Here is a 14,881-nt window from a genome sequence, read left to right as displayed (position 1 = left end):
GTGGAATGCCTACTGCACGCCAAGCACCAGAACCTAGTGGTGGTCAAGACAAACAGAGCTCTGCCCTTACAGGGCTTATGTAATCCAGCCAGGAGACAAACACTGAGCAGACAGCAAGGTGAATAATTGATGATGAGGGTGGTAAGAGGGTGTGCCGGGAAGCACGGAGAGCTATGGTACCTGGTTAAATACAGGAGGCACCTGGTAAGACTTTGGGGTGGTACAGGAGAGAATGGTGCCATGCAGGCGACAAAGAGATGGTGAGTGGCTGGGTGCAGTGGCTCACGCCTGTAATCCCAGCACTTTGGGAGGCTGAGGTGGGTGGATCACTTGAGGTCAGGGGTTCAAGACCAGCCTGGGCAACATGGTGAAACCCCGACTCTACAAAAAATACAAAAAAAGAAAATTAGCCAGGCATGGTGACAGGCGCCTGTAATCCCAGCTACTCTGGAGACTGAGGCAGGAGAATCGCTTGAACCTAGGAGGCGGAGGTGGCAGTGAGCCAAGATCACACCACCACACAGCCTGGGCAACAGACCGAGGGTGTCTCAAAAAAAACAAAAAACAAAACAAAAAAAAAGAAGCTGGGCGTGGTGGCTCACGCCTGTAATCCCAGCACTCTGGGACGCCGAGGTGGGTGGATCACTTGAGGTCAGGAGTTTGAGACAAACCTGGCCAACATATAGTGAAACCTGTCTCTCCTAAAAATACAAAATTAGTTGGGTGTGGTGGTACATGCCTGTAGTCCCAGCTACATGGAAAGCGGAGGCAGGAGAATCACTTGAACCCAGGAGGCAGAGGTTGCAGTGAGCCGAGATGATGCCACTGCACTCCAGCCTGGGCAACAGAGCAAGACTCCATCTCAAAAAAAAAAATTGAGACAAACAGTGAAGCAAAGAAGAGAAGCATGCTGAGCAGCTGGCGGGAACATCACATGGCAGATCCACTTTGGAAAAGTTGGTACGTTTTCCTTGTTATTACTATTATTTTTTTACCTTGCAATTCCAGCACAAAGGAAGAAAAGCTGGCACATTTTCTTCTTATTAAAAAAAAATTAAGAGACAGAGCCTCACTATGTTGGCCAGGTTGGTCTCAAACTCCTAGGCTCCAGCAATCCTCCCGCCTCAGTTCCCCAAAGTGCTGGAATGACAGGCATGAGCCACCGTGACTGGCCTGGTAAGTTTTCTTAAAACGTTAAGCATGCACCTATCATACGATATATTCCATTACCAGGCATTTACTCAAGAGAAATGAAAGCACATGTCCATACAAAGACTTGTACAGAATGTTCATAGCAGCTTGATTCTGTTTTCTTTTCTTTCCTTTTCTTTTTTTTTTTTTTTTTTTTTTTTGAGACAGTCTCACTCTGTCACCCAGGCTGGAGTGCGACCTGGCACAATCATACCTCACTGCAGTCTCAAATTCCTGGGCTCAAGCAATCCTCCTGCCTCAGCCTTCTGAAGAGTTAGGACTACAGTCATGTGCCACCATGAATCAAGTTAGCAACTTGATTCATCATAGCCAAAAGTGCCGTCAGCAATTCAAACCTCAACCAAGGGGAACATCACACACTGGGGCCTGTCGGGGGGTGGGGGGCTAGGGGAGGGATAGCATTAGGAGAAATACCTAATGTAGATGATGGGTTGATGGATGCAACAAACCACCATGGCCTGTGTATACCTATGTAACAAACCTGCACGTTCTGCACATGTATCCCAGGACTTAAAGTATAGGCTGAGCATGGTGGCTCACACCTGTAATCTCAGCACTTTGGGAGGCCGAGGTGTGCAGATCATGAGGTCAGGAGTTCGAGACCAGCCTGGCCAACATGGTGAAACCCTGTCTTTACTAAAAATACAAAAAAATTAGCCAGGTGTGGTGATGCACACCTGTAGTCCCAGCTGTTCGAGAGGCTGAGGCAGAAGAATTGCTTGAACCCGGGAGGTGGAGGTTGCAGTGAGCCGAGACTGCACCACTGCACTCCAGCCTGGGTGACAGAGCAAGACTCCATCTCAAAAAAACAAAGCGAAACAAACAAAAAAACCTAATCAAGGGATGAATGGATAAACAAACTGGGGTGTGTCCGTACAACAGAATGGTACACTGATACATACAACAACATGGATGAACTAGGACCTCATGCTCAGGGAAAGCAGCCAGTCACAGAAGACCACAGATGGTACCATTCCACTTACATAAAACTCCAGGAAATACAAACTAATCGACAGTGACTAACAGCAAATCAGGAGGTACCAGGGAATGAGAGGTGGGAGGAGGGGGAGGCAGGGAGGGGTGGGATGGAGGAAACTTTGAGGGGCAATGGATTTGATGCATTGATTTCAAGGCTGGGTTCATAGTTGCACACATATTTCAAAATTTATCAAATCAGGCCAGGTTCAGTGGCACACACCTGTAATCCCAGCTACTCAGGAGGCTAGGGTAGGGGGATCACTTGAGTCCAGGAGTTCAAGGCCAGTCTGAGCAACATAGGGAGACCCTGATTCTTTCTTTTTTTCCCCTTTTTTTTTGGGTGGGAGGAAGGGGAGAAACAGGGTCTCACTCTGTCACCCAGACTGGAGTGCAGTGGTGCAATCTTGGCTCACTGCAGCCTCCACCTCCCGGGTTCAAATGATCCTCCCATCTCAGCCTCCCAAGTAGCTGGGACCACAGGCACATGCCACCATGCCCAGCTAATTATTTTATTTATTTAGTCATTATTTATTAGAGATGAGGCTGGTCTCACTATGTTGCCCAGGCTGATCTCGAACTCCTAAACTCAAGCAATCATCCCACATCAGCTTCCCAAAGGGGCAAGATTACAGGCTTCAGGCATCATGCCCTGCCAAGACCGTTTCTGAAAACAAATCTAGGAATTAAAGAAAAAATTGTTTACCAAATCATATTTTTTTTTTGTTTTGAGACAGAGTCTCACTCTGTTGCCCAGGCTGGAGTGCAATGATGCGATCTCCACTCACTGCAACCTCCGCCTCCCAGGTTCAAGTGATTCTCCTAACTCCACCTCCTGAGTAGCTGGGATTATAGGTGCCTGCCACCATGCCTGGCTAATTTTGTATTTTTAGTAGAGACAGGGTCTCACCATGTTGGCTAGGCTGGTATTGAACTCCTGGCCTCAAGTTATTCGCCCACCTTGGCCTCCCAAAGTGCTGGGATTACCGCGTGAGCCACTGTGCCCCACCAATATATTTTAAATATGTAATTTACTGTATGTCAATATAGCTGGGTTTTTTTTTAAGTCAGCAGGATACTGGCTGCCCTGCTGTGTCTCTCCCCTAAAACTAGGTGCATAGGATGATTATCAGCTTAGGGAGTGGGCGGGGGAAGATGGGGTGGAAAATAAGGAAATAATATAAACCATCATTGGTCAATAATGCAAAATACAGTCTTAGTCATATTTTTGCTCCTACTCTTTTTTTTTTTTTTTTTTTTTTTTAGACGGAGTTTCACTCTTGTTGCCCAGGCTGGAGGGCAATGGCGCGATCTTTCACTCTTGTTGCCCAGGCTGGAGTGCAATGGCACAATCTCGGCTCACAACAACCTCTGCCCCTGGGGTTCAAACAACTCTCCTGCCTCAGCCTCCTGAGTAGCTGGGATTACAGGCATGCGCCACCACACCCAGCTAATTTTGCAGTTTTAGTAGAGACGGGGTTTTACCATGTTGGTCAGGCTGAGTCTTGAACTCCCAGCCTCAGATGATCCGCCCGCCTCCGCCTCCCAAAGTGCTGGGATTACAGGCATGAGCCACTGCGACCGGCCATTTTGCTCCTGCTCTTGATAAAACATACTGAATGAGAGATAAATTTGTATTCTTTGTAATTCAAACTATTCTTACTTTAGAGTGTGAAGGGGGTAAAAAGGTTCCAAGCAGAGGGAGTAGCAGGTGAGAGGGCTTTGATCATTCAGAAACTCCTTCATTCACTATGCAATTTTTTTTTTTTTTTTTTTTTTTTTTTTGAGACTGAGTCTCACTCTGTCACCCAATCTGGAGTGCAGTGGTGCAATCTCGGCTCACACCAATCTCCGCCTCTTGAGTTCAAGTGATTCTTCTGCCTCAGCCTCCCGAGCAGCTGGGATTATAGGCGCCTGCCACCACGCCTAGCTAATTTTTGTATTTTTAGTGGAGATGGGGTTTTGTCATGTTGGCCGGGCTGGTCTCCTGACCTCAAGTGATCCACCCGTCTCGGCTTCCCAAAGTGCTGGAATTACAGATGTGAGCCACCGTGCCTGGCCAAATATGCAAATATTTATTGAGCACCTACTATACACCCAGTACTGGTCTAGGTGCTGGAGATACAGCTATGAACCAAAGAGATAAGCATCTCTATCCTCAAGGGGCTGATATTCTGGCAAAGGAAGACAATGAAGGTATTGTAGGAATATATTACATAGCTTGTCAGAAGGTGGTAAGTGTTAAGGGAGAAAAAAATAAGTAGGAAAAGGAATGGAGAATGTCAGGAGGGGGTGTAATTTTAAATAGGGAAGTCCAGGAAGCCTCATTGAGAGAGTGGCATTTCAGTAAAGGTTTGAAGGAGGTGAGGGGACAATCCAAGTGGGTGTCTGGAGGAAAAGCATGTCAGGCAGAGGGAATAGCCAGTGAGGTTAGTGCAAGAAGCCCTGAGGTTAGTGCAAAGGCTCTGAGAAAAAAGCATTTCAGGCAGCGGGAACAGCCAGTGCAAAGGCCCTGAGGCCCTGGCATGTTGGAGCCAGGAGATCTGTGTGCCTGGAGCAGACTAAGCAAGGGGGAGGGAGGGAGGAAGGGAGTGAACCAAGGGTGGTCTCAGGTGCCGATATGCCCAAACTGTGGCCGTGTAATCAAAATAGAGCAAGTGGTTGTCACCCCAAGCACCCCACATCCTGCCATATCTCCCGGAGTCCCTATAAAGAAGGACAAACAAATGATTTTGAAGCCTTTGAAGTATTTCTCCCACCTCTCCCTCGAGTACACACTCAATAGCAAGTCAGGCTGAAGGCAGTAGACCCATATCCTTGGAGTGCTTAAACGCTGCTATGGTTTGAAGGTGCACGTGTTGGGAACGTATAATCCCCAATGCAATGGTGTTGAGAAGCAGGACCTTTAAGAGGTGATTAGATCATGGGGGCATATCCCTAACAGGCAGCAAGAAGGAAGGCAGATTCGTCATGTCCTGGTAGCTCATGGCAGAGACGGTCACAAGAAAGGATACCTGGGCTTGATCTAAGAGTGGACTAGTCGGGCACGGTGGCTCATCCCTGGAATCCTAGCACTTTGGGAGGCTGAGACGGGCGGATCACGAGGTCAGGAGTTTGAGACCAGCCTGGCCAATATGGCGAAACCCTGTCTCTACTAAAAATACAAAAATTAGCTGGGCACAGTGGCACGCGCCTATAGTCCCAGCTACTCGGGAGGCTGAGACAGGAGAATCACTTGAACCCAGGAGGCAGAGGTTGCAGTGAGCTGAGATCGTGCCACTGCACTCCAGCCTGGGCGACAGAGTGAGACTCCATCTCAAAAAACAAACAAACAAACACAGAGTGAGACTCCATCTCAAAAAACAAACAAACAGAAAGAGTGGACTAAACCCCAAAACCAGCAGGACCAATAGAGCTAAGATGTGCCACCCTGTGCCAGGACATGGTAAACCGTTACATATCATCAGTTCTCAGACCAATAGCAATATCGACAGCTCCCATCAATTGAGAACCAGGCTGCTTACCCATTAGAGTTATAAATAAAATTAATTCAATAAATAAATAAGTAAATAAAAGAACTACGCCCTGGGTGAAGCAGTTCGTGTGCATTACAACTGTCTCCTCTGGTCTTCAAAACGATCCTGCAATGAAGTAGGGCTCCTATTTCGCGAGCGATACACAGAGCTCAGAGAAGGAGAGTCATTTGCTCAAGGTTCATGTAGGTCATTAACGTGATTGGTTAATGACTCATCCCCTTCCTTTGCTTTGCGCTGCCAGGAAGACAACTACATTTCCCAGGCTCCTTTGCACCCTGCTCCTAGATAGGTTCAGCCAATTGGAGGTCCTTGCTGGTGCCTAGGGTAGAAAGAGAGAAGCCAGAGTATGGCTTCTTGTTACGAAAACTGCCGTAAGTGACACTGCGTGATTTCCAAGTAGGTTAGAAGACGCCTTGCAGCTTCTGGCTTGATCTTTTTGAGGAATACTTGCTCTCTCTCCGGGTTTCTTGAAACCTAGTCGCCATGTTGTGGGGAAGCCCAAGCCACTTGGAGATACCACAGGTAAGTGCTCCAGTCAATAGCTCCAACTGAGCATAGCCTCAAGTCATCCCAGCCCAGACACCCATCATGTGACGAAGAATCCTCCAGAGGACTCTAGTTCCCAGAAAGTCAAAGTTTCACACCATCATCACTATGCCCTGTCTGAATTCCTGAGTCATAGAATCTGTGAGAATCAAAAACCATGTTTTTCTTACATCACTCAGTTTGGGATGGTTTGTTTCACAGCAATAAATGATAACCCAAATATATGGTGGTGCCAACACTATGGATTTGTTGTGAAAATTCAAAAGTGTTAATAAGTACAAAGTACCTAGAACAACACCTGAACATAGTGGTTGCTCATTAAAGTGACTTATGTTTTTGTTGCTATTCATGACACTTTCTGAATCTACTCCTCTCAATGGCATTGGTCTCTTGACACCACGCCCATCTGGTTATCCTCTTTGTTTTTTTGTTTTGTTTTGAGACAGAATCTCATTGTGTCACCCAGGCTTGAGTGCAGTGATGCAATCATAGCTCACTGCAACCTCAAACTCCTGGGCTCAAGTGATCCTCCTGCCTCAGTCTCCCAAAATGCTGAAATTACAGGCATGGGCCACCACATCTGGCCTGATTTTCCTCTTCAGTCACTGTATTCTCCTCTCCCCAGTGTTTCTATGCTGTTACAGCCTAAGGCCCAACCCTCAGACCACCTCTTTTCCCTCTGTCTTCTTTGTCCCAAATGATTTCACTCATTGATACATGATTTATTACCAATAAACTAATAAACTGATAATTGATTTATTACCAATAAGTCATTTATCAATGAGTGAAATTTACCCTTGGTAAATAAATAATTTACCATTGATTTATTGGTAAATAAATCATTTATCAATGATTTATAAATGATAAGTCATTTATCAATATCACTGGTAAATCATTTACCAATGATTTACTTACCAATCATTTAATGGATACTGCTTGAAGCACTTTGCAACTTTACAATTATTACCTCACTTTTAATTCTTATAACAATCCTATAAGGTAGGGACTATTTTTATCTCCATTTGAAAGATGGGGAAACTGAGTCACAGAGCGGTTCTGTGTGAAGACAAAGTGGCCCCATCTTGGATGCTAATCGCCATGTTGACTTCTGATTAACCCCAGTCCCTGGAACGTCTCCTGAGTTCTACGTTATTTGCTGTCCCTAGTGTAAGAACATATCAAAGCAAACTTGATGTTATCATGCAAATTATAGGCTGTGATGTGCACGGTGTTCTTGCCTGTTCTGGAGGACTGCCTTTAATTGTCCTGCACATTTTCCTGTACTCTATAAGCACTGGGTCTGCGAGGTAATGGTGCACAGAAGTACCTGTCTTGCCGCCGCCCAAGACCATGTTTCTGTCCATAAGCTCCCCAACAAATCACCCTTTACCAACAAACAGGATTTGTCTGCTGCATTCTTTGGTGTCTTGGCTCCCTCTGCTTTTGGGGTCACTTTTGATATATGGTCCTTTCTTTTTTTTTTTTTTTTTGAGATGGAGTCTCGCTCTGTCGCACAGGCTGGAGTGCAGTGGTGCCATCTCGGCTCACTGCAAGCTCCGCCTCCCAGGTTCGCACCATTCTCCTGCCTCAGCCTCCTGAGTAGCTGGGACTACAGGCGCCTGCCACCACGCCTGGCTAATTTTTTGTATTTTTAGTACAGACGAGGTTTCACCGTCTTAGCCAGGATGGTCTTGATCTCCTGACCTCGTGATCCGCCTGCCTCGGCCTCCCAAAGTGCTGGGATTACAGGTGTGAGCCATCGCGCCTGGCCATATATATGGTCCTTTCTTGAAGCATTTGATAACTTGCCCAAGATCCCACAGCTGTGACTAGAACCTGGAACCCCCAGGCAACTGGAGGCCATGTGCCTAGCACTGAGTCCCTCAGTCTCAGCGCTGTTGACATTTGGTGGGAGAGGGGCCTGTCTTGGGCATTGGAAGACACTCAGAAGCATCTCTGGCCTCTACCCAATAGATATCAATAGCACACCAGGCCCTCCAGTAGTGAGAACTGAAACTGTCTCCAGGCATTGCCAAATGTCCCCTGGGAGGACAGAGTCACTCCCCTCGCCCCCACTGCTACCCCACACCACCCCTTAGTTAAGAACCATGCACTGGACAGGCATGGTAGTTCATGCCCTGTAATCCCAGCATTGAGGCTGGGATGGGAGGATCACCTGAGTCCAGGATGTCAAGAGCAGCCTGGGCAACATAGTGAGACCCTGTCTCTACAAAAACAAACAAAACAAAACAAAACAGAAAAAAGAACCATGTGCTAGCCATTATGCTGTACTGCCTTCCTTCCCTTGCTTGATCAAACTCCCCAAGACCTGTTCCTCCCCTAGTCTTCCCACTACAGTAGAAGATACCCTAATTCATGCAAGTCCCTAAGCTGTAAACCTAGACACCATCTTGCCTCCTGTTTTCATTTCATTTCATTTCATTTCATTTTTTTAATTCTTGCCTTCCTGGAATATGAGACCAGCCTCCTCTTTTCATCCACCCCCACCTTTCCTCCTCAACGAAAATGTGAGCTGGATCCATGACTCCCGACTCCCAGTCGAGGCCAACATCACTTCTCATGGGGATGCCTTCATCAATCTTCTTTTTCCAGATCCCTCTGCTTTTTTTGTTTTTTGTAGAGGTGGGATCTCACTATGTTGCCCAGGATGGTTTCAAACCCTTGGCCTCAAGTGATCCTCCTGCCTCAACCTCCCAAAACACTCAGATTGCAAGCATGAGCCACCACACCTGGTCAGGGACCTCTTTAAACCATTGATCAGCTTAAATGCTCCAAGGATTTCCCATCCCCCTTAAGTTCCACACACATCCCCGTAGCCATTCTAGGGAAGTGCCTTCCTCCCAAATCTCATTCTTTACCACTCTCCCTCCACTCACTCCCTTCCTTCCAGAAGCTCCTTCATTCTGATTCTTCTCACTTTAGGGCATTTGCACAGTCTTTGCCCTCTCTGCCTCATGCTTCCCAGAGTTGGCTCCTCCTCCTTCAGCTCTCAGCTTTCCTTGACCACCCTCCAGAAAGCATGCCCTCCTCTTCTTCTTCCCCTTGATCCCTGGGTTTGTTTCATCTGTGACATTTATTACAATGTGCCAGCGTTTTGTCTGTCTATTTGTTTACTGTCTGGAATGGGTCTGCTCCCCTCTAAAGATGTATCCAGGTCAAATCCCTGGAAGCTGTGAAGGTGACCTGTGAACATTTTTTGGAGAAAACGACTTTGTAAGATGTAAGGTAAGGATCTTGAGATGGGGAGATGTCTCAGGGACCTTGAGATGAAGACATAGCTCAAGGACCTCAAAATGAGGAGCTATCTCAAGGACCTTGAGACGAGGAGGTAGCTCAAGGACCTCAAGATAAGGAGCTAGCTCAAGGACCTTCAGATGAGGAAATATCTCAAGGACCTCCAGATGAGGAGCTAGCTCAAGGACCTCAAGATGAGGAGGTATCCCAAGGACCTCAAGATGGGGAGGTATCCCAAGGACTTCAAGATGAGGAGGTATCCCAAGGACCTCAAGATGAGGAGGTATCTCGAGGACCTCAAGATGAAGAGATAGCTTGAGGACCTCGAGATAAGGAGATAGCTCGAGGACCTCGAGATAAGGAGATAGCTCAAGGACGTCAAGATGAGGAGGTATCTCAAGGACCTCAAAATGAGGAGTTATCTCAAGGACCTCAAGATGAGGAGACAACTCAAGGACTTCAAGATGAGGAGATATTTAAGACCCACCCAGGCCATCCAGGATCATCCAGGTGGACCCTAAATCCAATGACAAGTGTCCTTGTAAGAGACACACAGACAGGAGAAAACCATGTAAAGATGGAGTTACAATCCAAGGATGCATGTGAGGTAGGAGGCAGGGCTCGACTCTGGAGGTGGGGCTCAGACACTGGACCAGATTGAGGACTAGCTGAAACAGGGAAGAGGCAAAAGCGCCTCTCTGTAAAACATGGCCACCAGTGCTATGTCAGGTTACCATTGCCATGACAACACCCAGAAGCTGATGCCCCTTTCCATATATCTGACAACTCAGTAGTTACCACCTTATTTCTAGAAATCTCTGTATAATCCACCCCTTGATTTGCATATAATTAAAATGGGATGAATATGCCTGCAGGACTGCCTCTGAGCTGCTACTCTGTGCTCACTGCCTATGGAGTAGCCCTGCTCTGCAAGGAACAGTACCTCTGCTGCTGCTCTGCATGGCTGCTTCAATAAAACTTGCTAACACCGCCAGCTCGCCTTTGAATTCTTTCCTGGGTGAAGCCAAGAACCCTCCCGGGCTAAGCCCCAATCCAGGGGCTTGCCTGTCCTGGATCATCTGGAGCCCCCAGAAGCAAGAATAGGCAGAGAAAGATTCTCCTTTGGAGCCTCCAGAGGGAGCACAGCTCTGCAGAAACCTTGAGTTCAGACCTGTGGCCTCTAGGATTATGAGAGAATAGATGTCCTTTGTTCTAAGACATCCGATCCGTGGTTCTTTGTTACAAAAGCTACAAGGAACAAAAACACCACCCCCTCCCTCACGAGGGCATGAACTCAGAAAAGCATTAACTGTGTCCATTATGTCCTTTGCTGTAACCCCAGCAATCAGTGTAGCCCTTATCACTGATGATAAAATAACATCAAATGAGTCTTCCTCCCCTCTTCCTCTCCCCAGCATTTATTTTATTTTATTTTTGAGACAGAGTCTCACTCTCTCGTCCAGGCTGGAGTGCAGTGGCACGATCTCGGCTCACTGCAACCTCCACCTCCTGGGCTCAAGTGATTCTTCTGCCTCAGCCTCTCGAGTAGCTGGGATTACAGGTGCCTGCCACCATGGCCGGCTAATTTTTTTGTATTTTTAGTAGAGATGGGGTTTCACCATGTTGGAGATCCATCCTCCTCAGCCTCCCAAAATGCTGAGATTACAGGCATGAGCCACTGCGCCTGGCCTCTCCCTATCATTAAATAAAAAATAAGGCCAGGCGCAGTGGCTCATGCCTGTAATCCAGCAGTTTGGGAGGCCAAGGCAGGCAGGTCACTTAAGGTCAGGAGTTCCAGACCAGCCTGGCCAAGATGGCAAAACCCCTTCTCTACTAAAAAATACAAAAATTAGCTGGGTATAGTGTCATGTGCCTATAAACCCAGCTACTCTGGAGGCTGAGGCAGGAGAATCACTCGAACCCATGATGTGGAGGTTGCAGTGAGCCGAGATCACACCACTGCACTCCAGTCTGGGTGACAGAGAGAGACTACATCAGAAAGGAAGGAAGGAAGGAAGGGAAGGGAAGGGAGGGAATAGAGAGAGAGAGAGGGAGGGAGGAGGGAAGGAAGGAAGGAAAGAAGGAAGGAAGGAGGGAAGGAAGGAAGGAAGGAAGGAAGGAAGGAAGGAAGGAAGGAAGGAAGGAAAAGAAAAGAAAACAGAACAGAAAAGAAAAGAAAGAGCCAAGTGCGGTGGCTCATGCCTGAAATCCCAGCACTTTGGGAGGCCGAGGCAGGTGGATCATGAAGTCAGGAGATTGAGACCATCCTGGCTAACACGGTGAAACCCCATCTCTACAAAAATACAAAAAATTAGCTGGGCATGGTGGTGGGCACCTGTAGTCCCAGCTACTCGGGAGGCTGAGGCAGGAGAATGGTGTGAACCTGGGAGGTGGAGCTTGCAGTGAGCCGAGATCGTGCCACTGCACTCCAGCCTGGGCGACAAAGCGAGACTCTGTCAAAAAAAAAAAAAAAAAAAAAAAAGGAAGGAAGGAGAGAGAAAGAAAGAGAGAAAGAAAGAAATTAAAATGAATATTCTAATTCAAATAAGCCCTCAATCTCTTCTTTGCTGTTCTCAGCCAGTAATCATCAGATCTCTTTGGATTTTCCCCAAGCCAGCAAGCTCACTCCCTCCAAAACTGGTTCGCCCGCCCCCCAGGGTGATTCTGTCTCCCAGGGAACATTTGGCAATGTCTGGAGATATTGGGGAGAGGTGCTACTTGTGTGAAATGGATAGAGTCCAAGCATACTGCTAAGCATTTTAGAATACACAGGGCAGCTCCCAGGACAGAAAATGATCCGGCCCCAAATGTCAACAGGACTGAGAATCGGAAATTCTGGCTTAAATTTAGAACTCGTTGTCCATACAAACACTGATTTCCTCCTGACATCTTGTTTCCCCTTCTGAGGAAACAGTTCCTCAGTTTCCCCTGTGGAAGCCACCCCAACCTCAACTCAAGGAATAGGCACATGACCCCAGCCTGGTCCATCAGAGCATGGTATTCTCCTGGCCACAGCAGCCGGTTCAGAAATAGACATGTGACCAGCCACCTCCCACCTCCACAAAAAAAGAATCATGTTCAAACAGCCAGGTGCAGTGGCTCACACCTGTAATCCCAGCACTTGGGGAGGCCGAGGCGGGCAGATCACATGAGGTCATTCAAGACCAGCCTGGCCAATCTGGTGAAACCCCGTCTCTACTAAAAATACAAAAATTAGCCAGGTGTGGTTGCACCTGTCTGTAATCCCAGCTACTAGGGAGGCTGAGGCACAAGAATTGCTTGAACCCAGGAGGTGGAGGTTACACTGAGCCGAGATTGTGCCGCTCCACTCCAGCTTGGGTGACAGAGCAAGACTCAGTCTCAAAATAATAATAATAATAATAATAATAATAATAATAATAATAATAAGAAGAAGAAGAAGAAGAAGAAGAAGAATCATGTTCAACGAAGGTTAATGCTAGGACCTTGGCTTCAGTGACCAGAAAGTCAATCCCCCTATTTTCCATCGAACTCGGAGTGATGAGAATATAAATTTAGAGCAGGCAGGGCATGGTGGTTCATTCCTGTAATCTAAGAGCTTTGGGAGGCTGAGGTAGAAGGATCATTGGAGGCCTGAAGTTCCATATCAGCCTGAGCAACATAGTGAGGTCCATCTCCAATGAATATTTTGATGTTTTTTGTCTGTTTGTTTGTTTGGTTTTGAGACGGAGTCTTGCTCTGTCACCCAGGCTGGAATGCAGTGGCAGGATCTCAGCTCACTGCCAGCTCCGCCTCCCAGGTTCACGCCATTCTTCTGCCTCAGCCTCCCGAGTAGCTGGGACTACAGGCGCCCGCCACCACACCCAGCTAATTTTTTTGTGTTTTTAGTAGAGACGGGGTTTCACCGTGTTAGCCAGGATGGTCTCGATCTCCTGACCTCGTGATCCGCCCGCCTTGGCCTCCCAAAGTGCTGGGATTACAGGTGTGAGCCACCACGCCCAGCCGTGTTTTAATGTCTTTAAAACATTTTTTAAAAAGTTGGGCATGGTGGCGCACACCTATTAGTCCCAACTACTTGGGAAGCTGAGGTGGGAGGATCTCCTGAGCCCAGAAGTTTGAGGCTGCAGGGAGCTATGACTGTGTCACTGCGCTCCAGCCTGTGTGACAGAGCAAAACTTAAGACTAAATAAATAAATAAATAAATAAATAAATAAATAAATAAATTTGGAGCAGTTGGTCACCCTCATCTGCCTCCATGAGGGAAAAGAATGACTGAGGATGGAGGAAAACACCCACAAGAAAGCAGAGTTAAGAGATGGAGGGCTGGGTGCGGTGACTCACGCCTGCAACCTTTGCATTTTTGGAGGCCAAGGCGGGGAAGATTGCTTGAGGTCAGGAGTTCAAGACCAGCCTTGCCAACTTGGTGAAACCCCATCTCTACTGAAAATACAAAAATTAGTCTAGCATGGTGGTGTGCACCTGTAGTCCCAACTACTCAGGAGGCTGAGGTGGGAGGATCACTTGAGGCCAGGAGGTGGAGGTTGCAGTGAGCCAAGATCACACCACTGCACTCCAGCCTTGGTGACAGGGTGAGATCCTGTCTCAAAAAACAAAAAAGCAAACAAACAAAAAATAGATAGAGACAGAAATGGAAAGACCAAGGGTGGGGAGAAGGTGTCCTGACATATTGCCTGAGCCCCTGGATCCAGCCAGACCTGAAGGCCACTGCACTCTAGCCTGGATGACAGAGCAAGACTCCATCTCAAAAAAAAAAAAAAAAAAAAATAGCATGTCGACAAATCGGCCTGACCGTGTATTGGTTAAATTTTATTTTCAAAATAAGGCAGTAAGACTCTACTTTCAGGGATCATCTTTATAGATTGTTACTAGAGACGTTTTTCTGAATATGTGGAATACCAAAAATAATAATAATAAAATATAAAAACAGTAAACTTCAAATCAATAACGAGAAAAGTAAATAAAATAATTTTTATTTTGTTTTGTTTCATTTTGTTTTGAGACCCTGTCTCACTCTGTTGCTCAGGCTAGAGTGCAGTGGTGCAATCATGGTTCACTGCAACCTCCACCTCCCGGGCTCAAGTGATCCTTCCACCTCAGCCTCTTGAGTAGCTGGGACTATAGGCGCACACTATCACACCCAGGTAATTTTTGTATTTTTTCTATAGATGGGGTTTTGCCAGGATGCCCAGGCTGATCTCAAACCTTTGGGCTCAAGTGATCCTCCTGCCTCAGCCTCCCAATGTCTTAAGATTACAGGCGTGAGCCACTGCACCCAGCCATAATTTTTATTTTTAATTTTTTAAATTAATTTATTTTTCAGAGATGGGCTTGCTGTGTTGCCCAGGCTGGAGTACAGT

General features: G+C 47.0%; 1 protein-coding gene across 3 annotated transcripts in view; it reads right to left on the bottom strand.

Moving 5' to 3' along the window:
• VAV1 (vav guanine nucleotide exchange factor 1) overlaps positions 1-14,881 on the bottom strand; it is an 84,716-nt gene that overhangs the window by 55,735 nt on the left and 14,100 nt on the right. The window lies entirely within an intron of this gene.

Source organism: Symphalangus syndactylus, chromosome 13 (assembly GCF_028878055.3).
Source record: "Symphalangus syndactylus isolate Jambi chromosome 13, NHGRI_mSymSyn1-v2.1_pri, whole genome shotgun sequence".
Taxonomy (NCBI): Eukaryota; Metazoa; Chordata; class Mammalia; order Primates; family Hylobatidae; genus Symphalangus; species Symphalangus syndactylus.
The sequence above is the reverse complement of the archived record's forward strand: the minus strand, read 5'-3'. Positions and strand labels throughout refer to the sequence as shown.